This window comes from Manacus candei, unplaced genomic scaffold (assembly GCF_025592945.1).
Source record: "Manacus candei isolate 608988 ecotype Guabito, Panama unplaced genomic scaffold, ASM2559294v1 h1tg000081l, whole genome shotgun sequence".
Lineage (NCBI taxonomy): Eukaryota > Metazoa > Chordata > Aves > Passeriformes > Pipridae > Manacus > Manacus candei.
Genome location: NW_026138129.1, coordinates 5,616,920 through 5,637,833, shown reverse-complemented (window position 1 = coordinate 5,637,833; position 20,914 = coordinate 5,616,920).

The following is a 20,914-nucleotide window of genomic DNA, read 5'->3' as shown; positions in this document are numbered from 1 at the left end:
CAAGACCTGGCCAAATGAGACATCCTTTGCTGCTGCAACAGTCCCTCAGCTCCCTACAAACATCTGACAAGAAACAAATATACACCTCTGGGTGGTCCCACCAGAAAACACAATGTAGAATCAATATGTCATGAGTTAGACACAATTGCTAAAATGTGCAAGTTTCCTAACAAGAACCATTTCTTTTCCACTGAGCCTGAGTTCCTGAGGTAGCTTAAAGCTTAGGGGAGCCTGTGGCACTCATACTAAACCACATTCCTTTTTCTCTGTTCTAGCCTGATTCCCTGGGGTGCTAGAGCATGTCCCACTGAGGGGTAGTAGCAACACTTGCAATTGAATTCTGTATTTGGGGGATTGCCGAGGCAGAAAGCAGTGAGTGACTCATAGGGAGCCATGCTTTCTGAGAGATACACATATTCAAATATTCTTGAGTTTTCATCTCTCTCTGTCCCCTTAAGGTAACTGAGAACATCAGCGTCTTACAGGATTAGTACTGGTAATCTTACCTCAATTCTTATCAGGTTTGTACAAGACTTATTGGAATTTTAAAGGTGTCAATTTCTGTTTCAAAGGTAACTTAATCTTTCACATACTTAGATGTTAAAAATAATTAATTACTATGGATAAATCCCATTCAGTCGCAAGCAGTCTTTTTTTTTCTATTTTCACTAACATTTTAAGTGACAGGTGATGAAACAGTGACCAAAATAATATACCAAGGACTCTGCAAATAAACAGAAATTTTTGATCTTAAGTTCCAAAAAAATCTGTGTTTTTCTTTAAAGCAAGTGCCGAGGAGACATAAAGAGTCCAGTGTGTCCTATAATATGTCAAATACTTTTATGTCAATACAGGCTGCCTCTTACAGAAATAGCCTTTTAACACAAATAAATATGTTACCTAAAAGCTCAGAGATGAAGTTTCCCAGAAAACCTCTTCAACCTTAGATCCCTGATCCACAACAGTATTACTGTTGAGAACAAAAACTATGTTCAAGGGATGTTCCAGGAGTGCCCACTTCAAGTTGCAGTAGGATGTAAAGAAAAGGCAATCAGGGAGGGCTGTACATTTTTGACCAGAAGGTTCAGTGGCTGTTGCTCTGCCATCAGCATGATGACACACCAGTAGACTGACATAATTTCTCACAGTCACACAGTTGTCACACAGCCAGTAGTGAAGTGTAGAATTCAGCTTGTTTCTGCCAGCCCACCACTACAGTGGATCACTGTAACAGCTAGGAATCTTGGACAAGAATTTTTCAATATCTTGTTTACAAAATGGAGGAAAAGATCTGCTGTGTAGTCTGCTCATTCATACACCTACCTTGACTGTTGTTTCTTAAGCCAACACCTCAGAGCAATCTCAAAGAAACATAGAGAGGAGATGTCTTGGTCTCTTTCTTCCTCTTTCCCCTTTTCTCTGACCCTTGTTTTCTTATTACATCATTTCCAAGTTGTAGTGTTAAAGTTCTTTTACACTGCTCCACTTCTTTCCCCACATAAACTGGGCTACATATCACTTTCCCATTAAGACACTGGGTATATTTAAGGTATAGACCATCAACTATTGACTATCTTGTATTTTCCTTTCTTGAATTATCTACAGGAGATTTTTTCACCTTGCTTCTGCCCAGGAATAGTTGGGATGCTGTGAGCAATGTCATAACTATTCTTTCTTGGGAGCCACCATTTTAGCTGAGACACTCTGAGAGCTGCAAGCCCTAGGAATTGCTGTTGAGGACAGTGTGATAAGCACAAAACATGAACTGAAATTCAATAAGTAGTAATGACACAAACAAAATAAGACACAATGAAAGTCCCCATAATTAGAAAAGTATTCACCTTGCAAAAATGAAAGCAGGAAGTTTTAGAAGTTAAGCTAGACTATGCAGGACTTTTCACCCCTTGTGCATTTGCAGATTTAATTAAATTACCATATTTTATTGTTTCCTGTCTCATTCAATGAACAAGGAGTAACTCAACCTGTACGTAACATTTCTATTCGTGGTATAGCCTCTGGTCTTATTCTCCACACATCAGTTAAGTGTAGACTGACTAGAGAAATGATTAATTTCTCTATGGATGCCTCTTGCAGTTTAAACAGGCTGTTTAAAATGTATCGCAATCATCAATAAATATTGTGTTTGTGAGACTGGACAACATATCCATTTTACAGGTAGGTAAAGGAGCCATAAAGAAACCAACACTCAGCTTATTTAATATTAATCTATTCAAATCAGAGTTTTAAATTATTTTTCTCTACTTGTATCACAAAGTTTAATTCTAGTTCTTCATACCTTGAAAATACTTCTTTTTGGAATATTAACATTCCATTAGCACTATGTTTCTTGCACAAAATTTTCCAGATTAAAAACCCTGAGGAAAAAAACAAAACTGTTATCACAAGGCATCATTCTGCTGCTTATGTCATTGGCAAGGTTGGACACACTGGCTCTCCCTCACCGACCTGTGCCTCTACAGTTAACAGAGTATCTCATATGAACAGCAAGTTATCTTTCTCTGCATGGACCTACATTAGTGGAGGCTGGCAAACTTCATCACTGGGGCTTTTCACATGAAACTCTCTGAAGTGCTTTATAAATATGAATGAGTTTCTCTTGTGCAACTAGGCAGTATGAATCACCTTATTCCATAGCCAAGGAAATGAAATGCAGAGACATGGCTTTTAAGCTCCCCAAATTATTGGAAGTGCCCTTTAAATTAATTTTTCAGAGCACTTAATTTTCACCCTTTTTTTCCCCCACCATTCTTTCTTGGTATGAAAGATACTTCCATTGAAGTCTTTTGTTTGTGAGCTATCAGCATGTCCACTTAATCCACTCTCAGAAATGGCCCTTAGGGCACTTGAAAAATGGTGGGGTACAGCATCAGAAACCACTTATGCCATAAGTGTCACATACAAAATCCATGGCCAAGGATGTGGAAAAACCCAGTTCTCTGCTGTGACTTTTGACAGCTTTGGTCATAAGGCTGAACCTTATTTTCTAGAAAGACATGCCTCAGCCATAGACATTTGTTCCACCTCCCACACAAGTCAGTGACAATAGGAATCTAACTTGGATACTCTGAGAGTAATTTGAAATTGCTGGTCTGGAAGCAGTTCTGCACTTCTGAACAGTAATGTTTACTGGACACTAGCTGAGGGAGGGATGCACCTGTATCAGCACCCACTGTCTACTCCCTACTGTGACTTCCTTTAACAAGACAAAATTGTGCCACAGTTTATCCCAACCAGGTCCCCTGCCTGGATAAGGTCTCACCCTCGCTCTCTCAGACTAGACAGAAACAGCATTAGCCTTTTAATTAGAAAGTTATGGAAATTATGGTGAACCCATAGACTCCAATATTGTTGCAGAGATGTGAGGGTACCTGATGTTAGGCTCTAGCAAGACGCCGCCTTTTATCCTAGTACACCCTGAGTAGGGCTGTATATAAATGCACAAAAGTGCCCTAGCCTGGATCTACAGGGCTACTGGAAAAAAAAGTAGGAGGAATTATGAACAGGAGACTGTATTGGCCCATTCCCACAGAATTTCCAACAGCCAGTGTAGATTGGACGAGATCTCTGAAACCTTTTCAGGGGAAGAGGTGTAAATGGCACATTTGCATAGGCATATGTACAGAGACACAATTTGATTTTTCAATATACTAGTGGAAAGTTTATATCCCTCTGGCACTACAGGAATTTTTATCTACTAATTTTAAACTTATTTCTTCATGTTCTTTAGTCTCTGCTCTCAGTTGCTGATTCTCACTTGGCTACTATTAAATAGTGAAAGCTGAGAGTTGCTGTAACACTAGTTGCCAGCCAGTGCTGCAACACTACTTGTCACAGAGAGTCTTTAAGCAAGAGCACTTTTGTTGTTTTGAAGACTCTGAAAGAGGATGGACTCTGTGAATCTCTACTCAGCATCACCTAGCACTTGTTCGTGTGACAATCTTCATGGTCAAGTCAGTCTTCTCAGGCCTGGTAAGTACATTCAGGTTTCTGACATCTCCCAAAGGGCTGTCTGATGGATTCTGGCTTCTGTTAATCAGATATATTCTCCTTGCTAGCAGTAGCAAGGTGTTTTGAAGAAGTTGATATTTCTTCTTTCAGTCAACTCCCCCCGAACCACACCCACCAGCATTTAGTCTAGGTATATCTTCCCATTTACAAATATCTCACATTCTGCTTTTGACAAAAACTTAGGCTGATTATAGGATGAAATACCAATTTAGTGTGGATACGATCTTTTGCTTTAAAAACATACTAATAGCATTGCTAAGACTTTTAAGTTCTGACTTTGAAAGGATGCAAGATTGATCTTCATAATATTTTAAAAAGAACAGTAACAAAGAAAGGTTGAAAATCCTCTGTAGGGATTAATTACATATTTTAAATAAATCATATTAAAGCTGAAAGCCTCTCTTAATGGACACATTTGAGACAAAATTCTCACTCCTCTTAAGCACTGATGGAGCTCAAAAGATGTACTGGAAAGAGCACAGAAGGAAAGAAAAAGATAGAAATTTAACATTAAATATCTTCTGAGATCTTCCAGCAAAAAAAAAAATCAAGTAATAAAGATAACAAAGTAAGAGAGAAAGACTATCTTCCTGTATATAAGCTAAAAATAACACAATAAAACAAAATAATTTGTTGAAATAAGTTAATACAAATAAAATTAATGATTCTAACTAGATTTGAATCCAATTACACCATCTAGTAAAAAATGAGTTGACTCAATCTAACAGAGAAAGCAAAAGCATACTCAACTCATTCCCTGATTCAGTCAACATTTGTCAGAGCTCTTTCCATTCATCTCTGCACACAACAGAGGCAATTAAAAAAAGAAAAAAACAACAGCAAAAATAAGCAATGATCTCAGCCAGCACTGCTTTTAACCACCCAGTGCCTGAAGAAATTGGCCAAAACATTACCAAAGGATTACATTTTTCATTTTTATATGAAAAGAGACGAAGAGACTGACAGGCTGTTGTAGCTTCACACATTAGTGGTTTGTCCTGGTGTGTAATGGGTTATGTACTCCAGAAGGTTAGAAAGCCTGCATAAACAGGGAAGCACTGGAACTGAATGTGAACTTCACCAGAAGTTTAACCTTACTGAGTATTTACTATTTTGCTTGTCTTAAGAGAGCTGCCTGAATTACTTATTTCATCTAGACAGCTTAGTTATTTTCTTCAGCTTCACAGAACCCTGGTAAGAACATTGTCCTTATAGTAATTGTTTAGGACATCCTTTATTTATTAGAGAGAAGAGTCAGGACTCTTTTTGCAATTATTTTGCCCACCTACAGTTCTTCAACTAGTTTGTTATTGACTAGGGCAGGGCTATTTCTGTCTATGTGAGTTCTGATTTGGGGAATCAGACATTTTGCTACCCTTACAAGAAAAAAAAATTCTCTAAAGTGCAACCTGACTGTGAAATTTTTGATAACTACAGAGAGTATTTTTTGTGTGTTTTGGTTTGGTTTGGGTATTTTTGTTTGGGTTGTTTTTTGTTGTTTGGGTTTTTTTGGGGGGAAGGGTGTTTGGTTTTGTTTAGTTTTCGGGTTTTTTTGTCTTTTTTTTTGGTTGGTTGGTTGGGGTTTTTTTTTTGGGGGGGGGTTCTTTGTTGTTGTTGTTACTTTTCCTGTCTGGAGTCCCTGGTATCTTCAGAATTGTGCTTCTGTGCAGGAGGACCTGCGGCTGTAGACCTTGGATGCTCACTCAGCAGAGCAGTCCTTTAGAAAATCCAGTAGAGGTCTTTGGTTGTATCACCATCAGAGTTTCTCAAAACAAGATGTTTACAAATTTTTAGTAAACATCTTGTTTTGACATACTGTAGGGTTTCCCTGTAGTTCTGGAGAGCTTCCAGTTTCCTTTGATATGGATGACATTTTGCTGGGTGGAAACCCTTGGGTGGAAACCCAAGAAGTTCATGCACTTAACTAGCCTGAATTAAGTTTGGTTTTTTAAACTAAAAATATTCCTTTTTCAAGTGATCTCAGCCTATGCCCCTTACCCTTCTCTAATAGGAGGCAGTGGCATCTATCCTTATCATTGTTACAACAGCTGCACAAAAATCTGGGAAATGTCTGAAAGCTACACGGAAGCTTGTGTTACAGTGATCAGGGTCATTTTCTTCTCTCCCCTCCCATCCCCAACGTCATTACCATCACGACTCTTGGTTTTGGCTGAGATGCAAAGTCTTTTAGACCATTTTCTGCTATTTCTTGTGCAACACTCTTCCTTAGGGAAAAAAAAATTCTTTTTTCTTTTAATTAAAAAGTACTGAATAAGCCTGGCTACAATTCTTACCAGGCATCAGTTTGATGATTTGTACTGGCAATTTATCATCTGAGTCACTTGCCAGCAGGGACAAGAGTCCCTGAAACTGACCTTTCTGCATCAGACTGAATTTCATTATATTATTTTTCCAGTAAAGATTTGCTTTTTAAGAGGAAAAGAAAGGGTTATAAATAGATTAGACACATCTCAAGCCCTTGGGGTTCATTGTCACAACTTAGTTATTTCTTTAATCCTGTCTAGCAAATAGCATTTATCATTCTTCAATTCTGCATATTTTAACTAATATGAATACCTGACTTCAAAATTATTTAATCACATTTTATCGCCATGAGTGCTAATATCACTCCTAATTAAGCACAAAATATCTAAAATATTCTCAATCTAACATCTTAGGAAGTCTAAATGAAAAATTTCGTTTAGCATATAAGGTTTGCATTTCTAAATCTCCTAGCTCTGAAATATTGGTCTAGAAGACCAAGATGAAAAATTTTTTTCTAATAACTTCTCTCCTTCCTTCTCACATAGAAGTAGCTACCCTCCCAATGCTCAGTCGTTTTTGTCCCATGTCTTCAGCAGAACTAGAGAATTCTGCAGAAAAAATATAACTTGAAAAAAACAACATTTTTTCAAATGCATTAAAGCACTTGCTTAGTATTCAGCCAGGTAAATAGGTAAATAAGAGGTAGTTCACTCATCTTACTATATTAAGTCTTAGCTGTTAAACAGAGGTGCCCAGTTCTTCAACTCAGATGAAAATATGCCCGAGAACTGAAGCAGGAATATGGTACAACTTTCCACAGAGACAACACAAAATACATGAACTGCACTTATAATTTTGCTTTCTCGTGTCTTATGAGGGAAATCTCAAAAAAATGGGAAAGACAAAGTTCCAATGCAACTTAAAAACTCATATACAGACTGCTATCACATGTAGCATTAGAATGTTTTCAGAATTAAGCCCATAGAGAGATTAGATAATTATAAATATTTTCACCTGTAATCATTATTGAAGACAAAACCCATCAAATTTATTTATCGTTAACTTCCTGTCACTAGTATGCACACAAGTGGTCATGGCTGCTCAGGACCACAGTTTGATGCCAGTTGGATCAGCTTGCCTTTTCTCATGTCACAAAATCCTAGGTGTCTGCCATGTAGATACTGAAGTAGTCACCTGTGGCTCATGTTAAAATCACTTCTGTGATTTTTATTCACTAACAAAAAGGTTTTTTACTGTTTGACTCTTCTTTGAGTTTGACTCTTACATGCTAAATTTTGCAATTTCTCAGAGCAACTATCCTGTTTAAAACAATGTCTCTTTTGGTATGGTAGTGGTTTAAATTTGCATAATTATTCAGTGATTAATTATTATGATAAAATTATGTACTCTTTTATTATGTTTGGTAAAACATTAACATCCTGATGTAAAATGGAACTTCAGATTGTGTTTACATACAGCATCTCTGTTGCAACAGATAACTCTCTGCAAAAAAGCATGATTTTCATATACAGCTATGGGACGCTGACATATGATCAGCAAGTGTCCCACTATGTTACTGTCATGTAGTGTGTTTTTCCTGCACTGCTAAAGCAATCTGAAAGTATATTTACTTAGCTCTAGGCTCTGACTGCCCCCTTTATCACAGAGAAGATCATACTACTCTTGGTCCTCTGCCCTTGGCAACATCATATTTTGTGTAGAAAGTACTGACACGATCTGAGAGATCAATCCTTTCCAAAACCTGCTTGCAGTGACACAGAACAGAAGATATCCACAGTCAATGTCCTGAAAAGAACAGCTACAACAAAAATATCCACATGGGAGCACTTAACTTCAGAAACTGGAGCTAGGTAGGGCTAAAGAAGCTGCTTAGGAGAATATTAAGAAATGGTAGTTTAATTGGTAAAATGCTCCCAGGACATTTTGTTTTATGTTGACTTTTACAATATATGTATTACAACTATTAAAAAATACCACTATGGAAGGGATTCCATCCCACTCTTCTTTAATATCAGTGAGGTTAAGCAGAAGAATCAGTGAGACCTACAAAAGAAAAAAAAAACCAATATCTGAACAGGGAAAGCTGAAAGTAAGTCATACATCCCACAGTTTGGCTGAGTGAAATATTTTGAAACTGAAACAAAAGACAGTTGCCAGTGGTCTACCAAAAAAATTATGGTGTGAGAGATGACCAGTTTTTAGAAAAGTAAGGTAAAGAAATATCAGTAGAGGAAAAACGGCTGGTACCTGTTCTAACATCTGCTTTTTTTTACCCAAAGCATGAAGAAATTAAATTATAAGGTTATTAAATTAATTGCTGTGCATGGCGTATCATTTCAGCTAACCTTGGTGCTGGAAGGATGGAATGTGCCAAATTTGACACCAATTTTTAAAAAGGGGGCTTGGGAAGAATCCCCAAATTACAGACCAGTAAATCTGATCATGCTGGTGGGTAAAATGACAGCAGGCAAAGCAGAGAATGCAATCGGTGGACACAAAACCACAACTCTTTCTCAGTGCCCTCTCTTTCTCAGTGTATAATTATGTTACTTTTACATATCCCATTCTATGGCTTATTGTTGGTAAAATTTGCATGTTGCTGGTTCTTGGTTGTAACTAATATCATTCACATTTTGACAGTTCTGATGGGCTATTCACATTCTACCTATTCCCTCTAGGTGTACATGACGTAAATCCTGATGATAAATTCATTGTTTTCCCTCTGCTCTGAGAAAATAAATTCATTCTCTTACACCCAAGAGACCACAGTTGCATGTTTTTCGTTCTAATAATTCAAAAATTTTCCAAGTTCTTCATCCAAGGAAGAAACAACTCTAGGAACAGTAGATGCTCTACAGACATTTGCAGTTCCCATCAGAAAGCAGCCAAAATGCAAACTTTCATGTTAAGATAAGAAATTTATGTGTCTATAAAAAATGGCATTCAAAATTATAGTTTAGATGCTTTGGAGGGACATAGCAGGTAGGGAAATGCAATCATACATTTACTTTAGTCAATAAAAAAAAAAAAAAGACTGATAAACTACAGTAAACTGAAAGTAAGTTTATGTAATTCTTAGTAAGCATAAAATTGCCCTGAGAAGGAAATTCCCTCTTCAACAGAAAAAAAAAAATAAAAAAAGAAATTTGAGATTTTTTTAATTAATTTAAGTTTTAGAATATCAGTCTTCTCATGCAAGACATTTTTACATAAAGTGTTTTTCTCCTAAAGAAAAAGATTTTCTCTTGAAATTGTTGAGCATTTTAATTATGTTTGGAATTCTTACTGTGGTTTTCATCTATCTATTTAGTGAAAATATTAACATCATCACAAATAAAAATTTGCATGGAGATTTTCTGACTCACTTCCCACTTGTTTTTCACATCTATTATTACTCTCATCTCAACAGCAAAATAAAAATCTTAATTTTTATAATATTTATGTAAATATTTTTGCATTGCTGGTGCTTAATTCTTTATTCAGTTGATGAATAGTATCCATTACTATCTCTGTGAATCCACAAATGAAAAGATTTTGAAAAGCCAAGCAGGTGGTGAGATACTGCAACTCCTTTATTCTATTTGAATTTATCTAAATATCCCAAGCCTTGTTTTATTTTCTGTATAAGAAATTAACATGATTCACTTCTTATAACTTCAAGAAAATAGAATCTCACAACACAGCATTTCTATTCATGGTGTACAGGATGTATGTACCAAAACTGCTAGTGACAGTGAAATCAATGTTAGGAGAGAATAGAATGAAAAAAAAATAAAATATTATCTGTCTTGCTTCTGACATAGCTTCCAGAATTTTATATTTTGAAGAATTCTGCATGTATCCTTTGGAAATCGTGCACTCTTAGTCTGGATTTTTCAGAAGGGTCATAAAATGGATTGTACCGTGTAATCATATCCTGTCAGCCCTGTGCCTAAGCTTGGTGATCTTGACCGTTTTCTCCATCGCAAAAGTCTACAGTGAAGGAAAAAAGGGGACACAACCTACTGAGCTCAGTTTTGCTGTGTTTTGCTGTGCCACAGACAGGAAGGTGTTTCTCAGCCTGACTGAAAAAACAGTGCTTATATTCCAAAAGGAGGGGAATTGCAGGTTCCTTGTTTTGAAAATATCTTCCAGACTAAAGAAAGAAGGGAAATTCACCACAAATGATTGCATGGAATCAAATTTATCTGCTACAGAAGGACTGAGAATTTAGCAATCCCCTCTGAGGTTTGAATAAGTGACAAGGAGTATCAAACTTGATGATTTAATATCAAGTTGTATCAGCAGGAAAAAGGATATAGAATCAGTAATGTACCAAATTAAGTACATCAAATTAAATGTGACCTCTCATCTCACAATCAACTCAAATCATCTAATTAATGATGAGAATATTGAAAAAGTCTTAATAAACCTAGGCTGCAGGTAAGGAAGGACATTTTTAGCAGCAGTAAGTCCAATCCTTCTGCAAAAAACAGGAAGAGAGCAGTTCCATGTACCACTCCCCAGCAGAGAAACCACGCTCCTGAAACCATGGTGAGGCCCAAGGTCTGTAACCAAGCAGCTAAGGGAGAGCAGGATGGTGTTCAAGCACCAAAATGCTGTGGAAACCATATTCATCTGGTATACAAAGGATAAGCATATAAGGCAGCGTGTGTAGTTCATTGAAACTAGGTAGAGGTATCAAGGATAAAGTCCAATGATTTGTCTCAGTGGATAAGGTAAATGATATATAAGCAATATAAACTGTAAAAATGAAGGAAAGATTGGAACGTCTTTTGGAGGCAAGCTAAATAGGGCCTCTCAGGGGCTCAATAATCAATAAATGCCTTTCCTGTGTGATATTACTTACATCTTATTGAGTCTTCAAAAGTTGTTTTAGCACTTAATATCTTTCATTTAACTTACATCTCACTGCAAAATCTTTCTCAAAGACATCATGGGTTGCAACTTCTTTTACAATAGGTTTTCTGTATGTTAGATGCAGCTGACAACAGTTTCTATGTTAGAGGTCTAGTTCTCAAACAGCTTTCATTTTGAGTACTTTACTTACGTATGAACACAGTGTGCTAAGTTCCTATCGGTGTAAATGATGAAGGAAATTCTTCTTTAAGAATCTTTCCTACCAACCTTTCCTAGGTAAAAATGATCAGAGAGGTTTCAAATCAATTAAAAATCAGTTTCTCTTTTAAAATGTCACTAGGGACCTTTTAAGTCACTGCTTTTAACACTATTTGCCCTGCTCTCTCTGCCTCTCTGTAGCTCTTCCTTTTTAATAAACATTTTGGTTTTCAAAATTGGCTTGGCCTGAAAAAATGCAAGTTTGCCCTGGGGACCAAGGAGAATTTTTCTGCAGAGTATAAAGGACATTGCTTAAACAGTTTCAGAGCTACAGATCATTAAAAATAAATTACTCAGTTTGAATATTTTAAAAGCCATTGCTATAAAGATTAGAGGTAGCTATCAGACTTGTTTTTGACTTGGGAAATCACCATTAAAAAGGAGAAACAAACAACTGAAGGCAAATGAGGATTTGTTTATAGTGCATGAAAGATTAATTGGACACATACAAATTAACATGTGTCATTTGTAAAACAGGTTAATAAATATTTTGCATGGGATTGGTTTGTTTTTTTCCTTGTCTTCTTGGAAGGTTTGCTTGTTTTTGATAGAGAAAAATGGGAAAAAAAAAAACCAGGAGTTCACTCCCCTGCCCATGCCCGCCCACTAGGATGGCATTAGGATGGGTTCCTAACAAGCTAATGGTATCCATCTCCAAAATATTTTCAAGAAATTAATTGTCTCAGCCTTCCTTGGGACAACTTTGAATAGTGAACATCATCTGCTTGGAAAAGCTTGAAAAATGCACCAAAAATAAGTTATCACTTCCTCCTTCATCTTCCTCTGAATAAAGTCATGAGTAAGAGCATTTGGGGAATCTGCAGAAGGCACTGGTCCTCCTGGCACAGGTAACTCAGCCTTCTACAACCTGTTCCTACAGCCCAAAATGGTCAGGCAGCTACACGACATACACCTTTCTGCTGAAAACCTTCATTCTCAATGAGGAAACAAACAAAAAGGCAAGATCTGAAGGCTATTTTCTAGTTCTTCAGAGGCACAAAGTGATACTTAGACTCGTAGCCCATGTAGAATTAAAAGTCACAGAATTTAAATCGCAGCAGTGCTCCTCATGAATGCTACAGAGCCTCTAGTTCACCTTCTCCTTAGCAGGTGAGAGATATTTCTATTTGGACATTTATATCTGCTACCTTAACCAGTTGATTGTTTGATAGGGAGAAGAGAGGTGTCTTTATTTTTAAGCTTGTGCTCTAATGTGAATGAAGAACCACATTCCCTTACTTCAGAATATGTAGGCACTAGATGACAGGACAAGTTTCCTTACTACTTATGCAGGGAAGGAACATTTTTTGCTAACAACAACATGTATTGACATATAGAAGATGCACACAGCTGCCCAGCTCTGCCTCATTCTCTCCCTGTCTGCACTGATAAAAAGGTTTCAGGTATTCAGTTTCCTGACATTATGGTTAGCATCTCTATCACAGAAAAAGCAGGTACCAAAGCTCTTTATAGGCTGGCCTTTTCCATCAGAGAAAGCCCTTCTAAGTTCAAACCAAATTAAATAGTATATCCTCCTTTTTTTTCTTTTCTTCTCTGTCCAGTGCTCTCCCCCTTATAACTAAAAAATCTGTGAGCCATATGAAAAAGGTGGCCCTAGCACCTTTTTTTTCTGATAGGATAGAGTTTCCCTGTATGAGTTTTCTTTCTAAAATGGAAGGTTTGACAATGCAAGTGCCTAATATCTGAGTGTCTGTTTTTTTCCTCAGAATTTGAGTTTGATAAGTTTACTTGAGGTCAGAATCCAAAGGAGAAATTCAAGTGCAATTGTGTAACTGCTGCATACAGAAACCCATATATATATATGTGGAAAAGTAAAGTTGTACAAAGCACAATACAAAACCTGTTAACAGACAAAGTTTTTTGTCAAGTTTATGCCTTTTTCTAGCTGTATGCAGCCAGTTCACCTTATGAAAGAGAATCTAAAGTTTGCACTAGGTTAGTGAATAGTAGAAAATTGTTATTTCACATAGCAATTGTTATTAATGATCATAATATTTGTTTAATGACTAGCCTATTTTTTCCCATGTTCCTATGATAGCAATTATCACATTGTTTTGGGCATTGTGATTTGGGATGGTAATTTTAAAGTGTGTAATTTACTGCTGATTACTATATTATGTCACATGAATAGCTATACTTCATCATGGTGTACAGTACTGTGGCAAGAAAGACCAAAAGAGAACCTCACCTTAGGCTTGATGGAGGGGAAGGAAATTAAATATTAACATGAAGGAAAGCTTCGGTTTAAACATAGTCACTTGGAATACAACACTCTCAGATGGTCACTGTGTAGTGAAGTTAGAGACAAACTGAAGAGTGTGGAATTATGTGTCTCCATGAAGATTTTTTTAAAATCCTCAAAAAGGATTCAAATGCTAACAAAATGCCTGGTGCTAAAGTTGCCTACATACAAAAGTAACTAAGGTAAGATATGTTTATTTACATAAAGTAACACAGGCAATATCGCATAACTAGAGTGTACCATTATGGGAGCACTTGAGTAACTCTTATATGCGAGTTTCTTTCTATTTCCTATTATAAAATATATAATATTTTAGGCTAACAAGAACTACATTGTATTATATCCTCCAATATTATATAGGCTATGTTACAGATGGCTACGTTATATACTCCGTCATCCTAAAACATGAAGTACAAAAGCTGAGAGATTTCTGAAACAGCTATTCTGTTTGTACAATCCAGTTTCTTTAGCAAAATTCAGAATTATGCCAGTCATGTATGCAGGTTTTTTTCTAATTATATTTAGTCCAGCAGAGAATGAGAAAGAATGAGCAAGCTTGAAGTCCTGTCACCTTTCTCTCTTCCAGTTGTATACTGAAACAGTAAAAAATAACTGAGAATATTATAGATATTCTACAGCCTTAAGGAACAGCATATTGGTCCTTTATGTTCAAGTAGTGGAACCATCATGACAGTAATGATGTGCTTCCTTCAATGGTACTGGAGCAGTCTGATATAAAAATGACTCCTGATCTAGCATGGCACCCAGTATTTCAGGCCATTTTTGTACATATAACTTCCAGCAGATTACATCAGCACTATAGCAAGGTGAAAAAAAATAATTTGGAACTTTTTGCTTTCAAAAAAAAAAATTTAAAGCAGCCTTTTCACCAAGTCTAACCTTCAGGTTGCTAATATTGATGAGCTACTGGCTTAGAATGTCTAAGATCAAATTCCAGTGAAGGTCAAAGACAAAGCCGATAAATCTTTTGAAACATTAAGAGGGAATGAAGTAATGCACTGAAGACAAAAATAATCAATAGGGCCAAAGAATTTTATGTTTTGCTGTCCCTTCTTAGACTCACACAGCTGTTTGGCATGCAGTTATGTATGTGGCTGCCTGCTGCCTCCATATTATAAAATATCATTATGTCTCCCCAAAAGGCCCTTCAGCAGCCAAAACTGCTAACTTTCATGTAAAGACCAAAGAAGCGCAACAGCATCACTTGAGAGCCTTAAAAAACACAAGTACCACAAACACCTGACTTGCTCAGTGATGAAGTTAGAATTAAGAAAACATCCTGTGGAAGGGAACAAAGGAACTGCCTATCTTTTGTTGTTTCTGGTTCAAGACGGAGACAAAATCAAATGCTTAATTAATGGATCCCCATAATCACCAGAATACACCACAACATCAGGGCAAACTGGTAATGAGAAAAAATTTAGTCTTACTGATTTCTTAAAAATTTCCCACTTCAAGTTTCCCACCATACAGTTCAGGCATTTATCAGTGAAGAAAAATTATGGGGAAAGACAAAGTCTCAGAGAAGAGAGGTAGAAAATTATGACAGATTGATTAAGTAGATTGAAAAGCACTGACAGTGGCTGTGCTGAAGGAAAAGGGTGAATAATAAATCCAAAATTCACTATATGTTTTGTGAGACACTGCCAAACACTTTGACAAACAAGCAAAGCAGCTTCTGCAAAACCAATCTATAGAACTTCCCTTTCCTAATATAATTTTGGGATGGGATATTTATCCACATCTTACTAAAGCCTGTAGAGTACAATTATGGAATGTATATTTTGAGAGTATTTTCTTAGTACTGGAACTTTCTAACAAGAGGCTTCATCACTGCAGCAATATCCCTTTTAAAACTTGGCCAAATTAGTCTACAACTAGTTCCAATCTATGTCCTTTGGTTTGGCTTTTTATTTGCTCGATATTTTTCATGGAAAATTGAGATTGCTGAACTAGGGGTTAAGGGGTTTTTTTTTCTTCTTTTTATAGAAAAACATCTGGTTCCTAATGATTCAAGCTCAGCATGTTTATGTTCAAGCTCCCATTACAATTAATAGAGATCTAGGGCTCAGTTCACATGCCTAGATGCGGACACCTAGTACTCTCTGAGTTACTTTGTGATATCCAAAATACCCACTCTGGGGTTTCAGGTATGAACACAGTCAATGGAGTTTAGCAAGCAGTTCATGTTTCTCTAAAGCTCGTACTAAGACTGAGGTTTGTTGTTTAGACAAAGACACAAAGTGCCTTTAAGAAGACCCAGGATACCCCTCCCATCCTTCAGTCACCTATGCAGAGGGACTCTGGTCTTTCGTAGGTCCCACCTCATATCTGACTATGTGAATGTCTTGGAAAGTTTAGGACAACTCAAAAGGCACAATAGCACCTCTGTGAGGGCAGCTATCTTGAATGCAAGGTCTCCATTGACCATAGTGGGAGGACACATAACTACCTTGCATGTAGACCCCAATGAACAGAGACCTTTTTTTAGGGGTCATAGTCACAAATTAACTCACATCCTTTGTAGCTGTGAATGGAAAAATTCTTAATTCACACAAATCCAAAATGCAAACTCCTGAAGCATAATACCATTGATGTTATCACACTTTGCTCAGATTTGGTTTTCTTTCTGTATTGCTTTGTTGTCTGAAAGACAAGAGTTGGTAAGTATCGTTCTCAGTACTATTTTTCAGTTAACCTCGAAAGTGGTTCTTTTTTTTTGTTGCTGACTTATCCAAACTGGATACATAAAGAATTGCACTACTATTTTCCTGGTTTCTCTCAAACTTATTCTTTGGATGATTTCTTGAATAGCTTTAACTGAAGTATGTGTTGGCTTCTTTTTTCCATAATGAATCAAAAATAGTGAGAATCATATGTCCAAGTAACAGCTAGTTGTGTCCAAGCAACAGCCTCACTCATTCTGCTTTTTGACCTCTTCCTCTTAAGTGACTGGAAATGTCCAAAAAATGACAAATAGGAACATTGTAAATCCCTGAAGAAGGCTGGCATTGGTGGGGATGAAGCTTACAGTGTGAAGGTCATAGAGCATATGAGACTAAACACACCTCAGGCTCTCACAGCACTAATGTCAACTATGGCATTAACAAGACAGATAAAAGAAAAAATCTCATATCCAGCAATAAATGATAACACAAATGCCTAACGACAGGTTCTGGGATCTTCTTGGTAATCAGTTGTAGTGCAGATGGTGAAGCATTTGCTGATACTCAAGACTACTACCTGTGTGCAAAGGTGGAGCTAAGGAGATATATCAGCCTGTTTTCTAGGATGGCTGTTAGCAGAAGCTTCAGTAACATAACCTGAGAGCTATTAGTTCTTATCTAGCTCTTGCCACTGCAGCTTTTTACAGTCAAGATCTACCTGAAAAACCTGCTATCTCAGTGCTACTTCATGTTTTTTACATTGTTCAGCTGAAATATCAAGGTTTAAAGCATTTTACATGAGTTTTGCCTTGTGGATTTCTCCTCTTTCCTGGCTAAACCTTTTTTCTTGAATAATAGGGAGACAAACAGGTTTTTAGAACGATACTATATCAATGCTTGATATGCAGATGTCTTGTCTGAGCACTGACTTTTGTCTAAGAACAATACTATAACCCTCCACATGACACTTCTACTCCTACAATCACCAATGCTGTCTGTCTCAATTCACTTCAAATTGCAATTTAGAATAGTTTGGAACTGTTAAGGAGTTGATCAGTTCTCTTAGACATTGCATTGATCATTCCAGGAGCATACAGACAAGGATTTAACAAATGGAGTACCATAAGACAGAGATGATGTTCTAACGGGCACGTCTAGTACATAGGATAGTCACAGGATATGAGTGATCTACATCAATTGGTCAGCTGGTCTCTCCCACACTATAGCAAAACACAACATTACTAGCATAGCTATAAACCCTTCTTGCTCTCTTCAGCATTTTCACTCTTTGGACTTCTGTTTCTCTCAGGATGAAATTACTTTCATATCAGCTGTGATTCAAAAACCTTGAGTTCTTCTCTTTCCCTATCACACATTCAGGAAAGGGAAAAAATATCTAGTATCTAGTAGCAGAGTTATCATTTGAGCAAAGATCTTATACAAATCAACCAGAAAAATTAAAAAGGGCTTATCTTTGGAAATTCATCAATAGAACTGAACCCATTAAGAAACAGGCCTGGGATTAGTATAATTCACACAATACATGTGAACATTTCTCTGAATTTCCACACATGAAGAGTGGCAAGTCCCAAGGAATTTAATGGTGTGTACTTTAAATGCCTTCCATCAGTTATTTTTCCCTTCAGGTTGTGCTGAAAAAAGATTATGGTTACTGCATTTTTTACAATTCAGATAAGGGCTGTGGCTAATTAACATATTGTCTTAGTTATATTCTTATTAGGGGTGGGGTTTTTTTGTTTATTTATTTTAAGGTTTCAATCAAATGATGGAAGAGAAAATACATCACATACAATGTTTATTAAAGAGTTAAATAATCAGTCTATTAATTACTTACCCGTGTTGTCCAATGGATGCCTAGAAGTAAAACTACATGCAGAATACAAAATGTTACATGAACTATTTGCAAACAACAACAAAAAAAAGAGAATTCTGCCAGCCCCTAGTGTTAGAAAATAATACCATTTAATTTGACACTTATGAGGCACCCATAATTTGAGATACTCCTACTTATAGAAACAATGTGACTTATCATATGATCATAGAGTATATATTTTCACATACAGAGTACATGAAAATTATTGTCTCTATGATCGTGCTAACTTTTAGAATTTAAATAATTTGGCACAATCTGACAAGACTATTCTTGTAATTCACCAGTGTGTTGTTCTTCTTATGGGCTTCTACAGAATACATGTAGGTACTTTGACTCAGGAGATATTTTTTTCTAATTAAACAAAAACCAAAAACCAAACCAAACAAAACAAAGCACCCCTACACACACATACACAAAAGTCAACCAACAAGCAAACAAACAAAAAAAATTCCACAAAAACCCCTGTCCATGATTACCTCGTCTGTGTTTCTGTAGTCACTAGAGGACCTTAAAAAGGGTTTGTTCATTATATTTAGTATTTAGATAAATCTCTTTTCCAACAAATTCCTTCCTTTTGTCAATAACAAAGCACTTAAAAGTCTTTGATTGTGGTAAATCCTGAAACTTGCTTTCCATGATGCAGTATATCCTACCTACTAGATAAGAACGGCACAAAAAAATCTTTCAAAAGAAACAGAAGCAAAGAAAAGGAAAAAGCTGTTTCTCACAAAGGTAATTTGTCCTCAGATAGTATAACTGACAGAGAGATAGACAACAGGTTAGCAAAGCCATGCAGTGCTTTCGGAAAGCTTCATAAAAGAGTTTGGCGAAATAAACACTCGAAGAAAAGTACAAAGATCAGTGTTTACAGAGCTGTTGTGCTGTCTTCTCTCTTATGTGGATCTCAATCATGGGTCATCTACCACCACCACCTGTGTCTCCTAGAACGCTTCCGTCAACGCTGTCTCCTCACAATCCTAAACATCCACTGGTCAGAATATGTGACCAATACATCTGTTCTAGAACAAGCAGCAGTCACAAGTATTGAGGCCATGTTGCTGAGAACACAGCTGCGCTGGGCAGGGCACGTCTCAAGGATGAAGAACCACCATCTCCCTAAGATCTTGCTTTATGGTGAACTTGCCACTGGCTGCCGCAAGAGAGGAGCCCCGAAGAGAAGATACAAGGACTCCCTGAAACAACATCTCAGCCTTGGCCAGATTGATCAACATAACCGGTCTACTTTGACCTCCAATCAGGACATCTGAAGACACACCATCTATAACACTGCTGATGCTTTTGAGAACGCACACAGGATCACTCTTGAGGAGAAAAGACAACGCAGAAAGAATCGTGCCTTGCAGAATATACCACCTAAGGAGTCTTTCTGCTGTGCCTTTTGCAATCAGATATGTCTGTCTCATATTGGCCTATACACTTGTAATAAAGGTGGGTAGAGGGCTTCCCAAACCTTCATTCGCAAAGCCTAGCCATGATACCTGGAATTTGTCAATTGAAACTAGAAAAGAGTCATAGTATGGAAATATTTGTAATAACCTGAAAACTTACTGCAAAATGTCTGTACTTTCTTCTCCAGAATATCTCAAGTAAATTACCCTTTTAGCTAATGATGCCAACACAACCTTTGAATTTTGTACTTGTAATGGTGTTCTTCTGACATACAAAACAAGTCAGGCGTGTAGGAAGAAGTAGTGGGAAGGATCTTTCATGGAAATTGAGGGAATAATTTGGGAAGTTGGACAAGGCTTTCAGTGCTCAGGAAGCAGATGAAGAGGATAACAGATTTTACCTACCCTAACTTGTTTCTCCTTCTATAGTGTGTCAGTTTCCTGATTTTCTCTTAGTAATTTTTCTGCTCAGCTTTAGCACCACAGACAATTAAAACAACAAATCAAGTTAGACCTCAGAAAAAGGGTTTTAAAGTTCTCATTTTTTGCTGGTTGGAGCTGGTTCATGTAAGTATGTTGCTATAGCAATGTAGAAAAAAAAAATCTTCTTGAGTTAATGTACCTTTAATTAACACACAGGGACACAAAGGGAGAGCGGAAAGCTAAAAATACACAAAGGTTCTGAAATGCCACATAATGTGATCTTTAATTGACTAAACAAGATGTGTGAAGGAATAAAGGCCTTTGTAAGCCATATTACTAGGAGGTGTTACCTGTGACTTAAATTCAGGGCTCTGTCACAACAGGGTGCTGCTTACCTCAAGAAATCCAGTGACTCAGAAAGCAAACTAGTGACTTGGGACCTGGATTCCAGCTTCTTTGTCTGCATGCAGAAATATTTTTACCCCAGAACTAGATCAAGAATGGTCAATGGGGAAAAAAAAAATCAGAATAAACAACAAAAACTAGGACAGTAATTCACTCTACAATCACTCTGTCTCTCTAGTCAAGAACTGCAAGAGGAGTTACTTTTTCTATGAAAACATAAATCACTTTCAAACTCTGCTCTGCTCAGCCTTTTTAATTCCTGTCTCCCTTCCATTTTTCTAAAGAATACAGAAAATATCAAAAGCCATCCTATTCAGAATTGTCATAAGAATTTTCTCATAATATCGAGTAACAGTTTTGTGAAATTCTCATATATGTTTATTATTTTCATATATTCCCT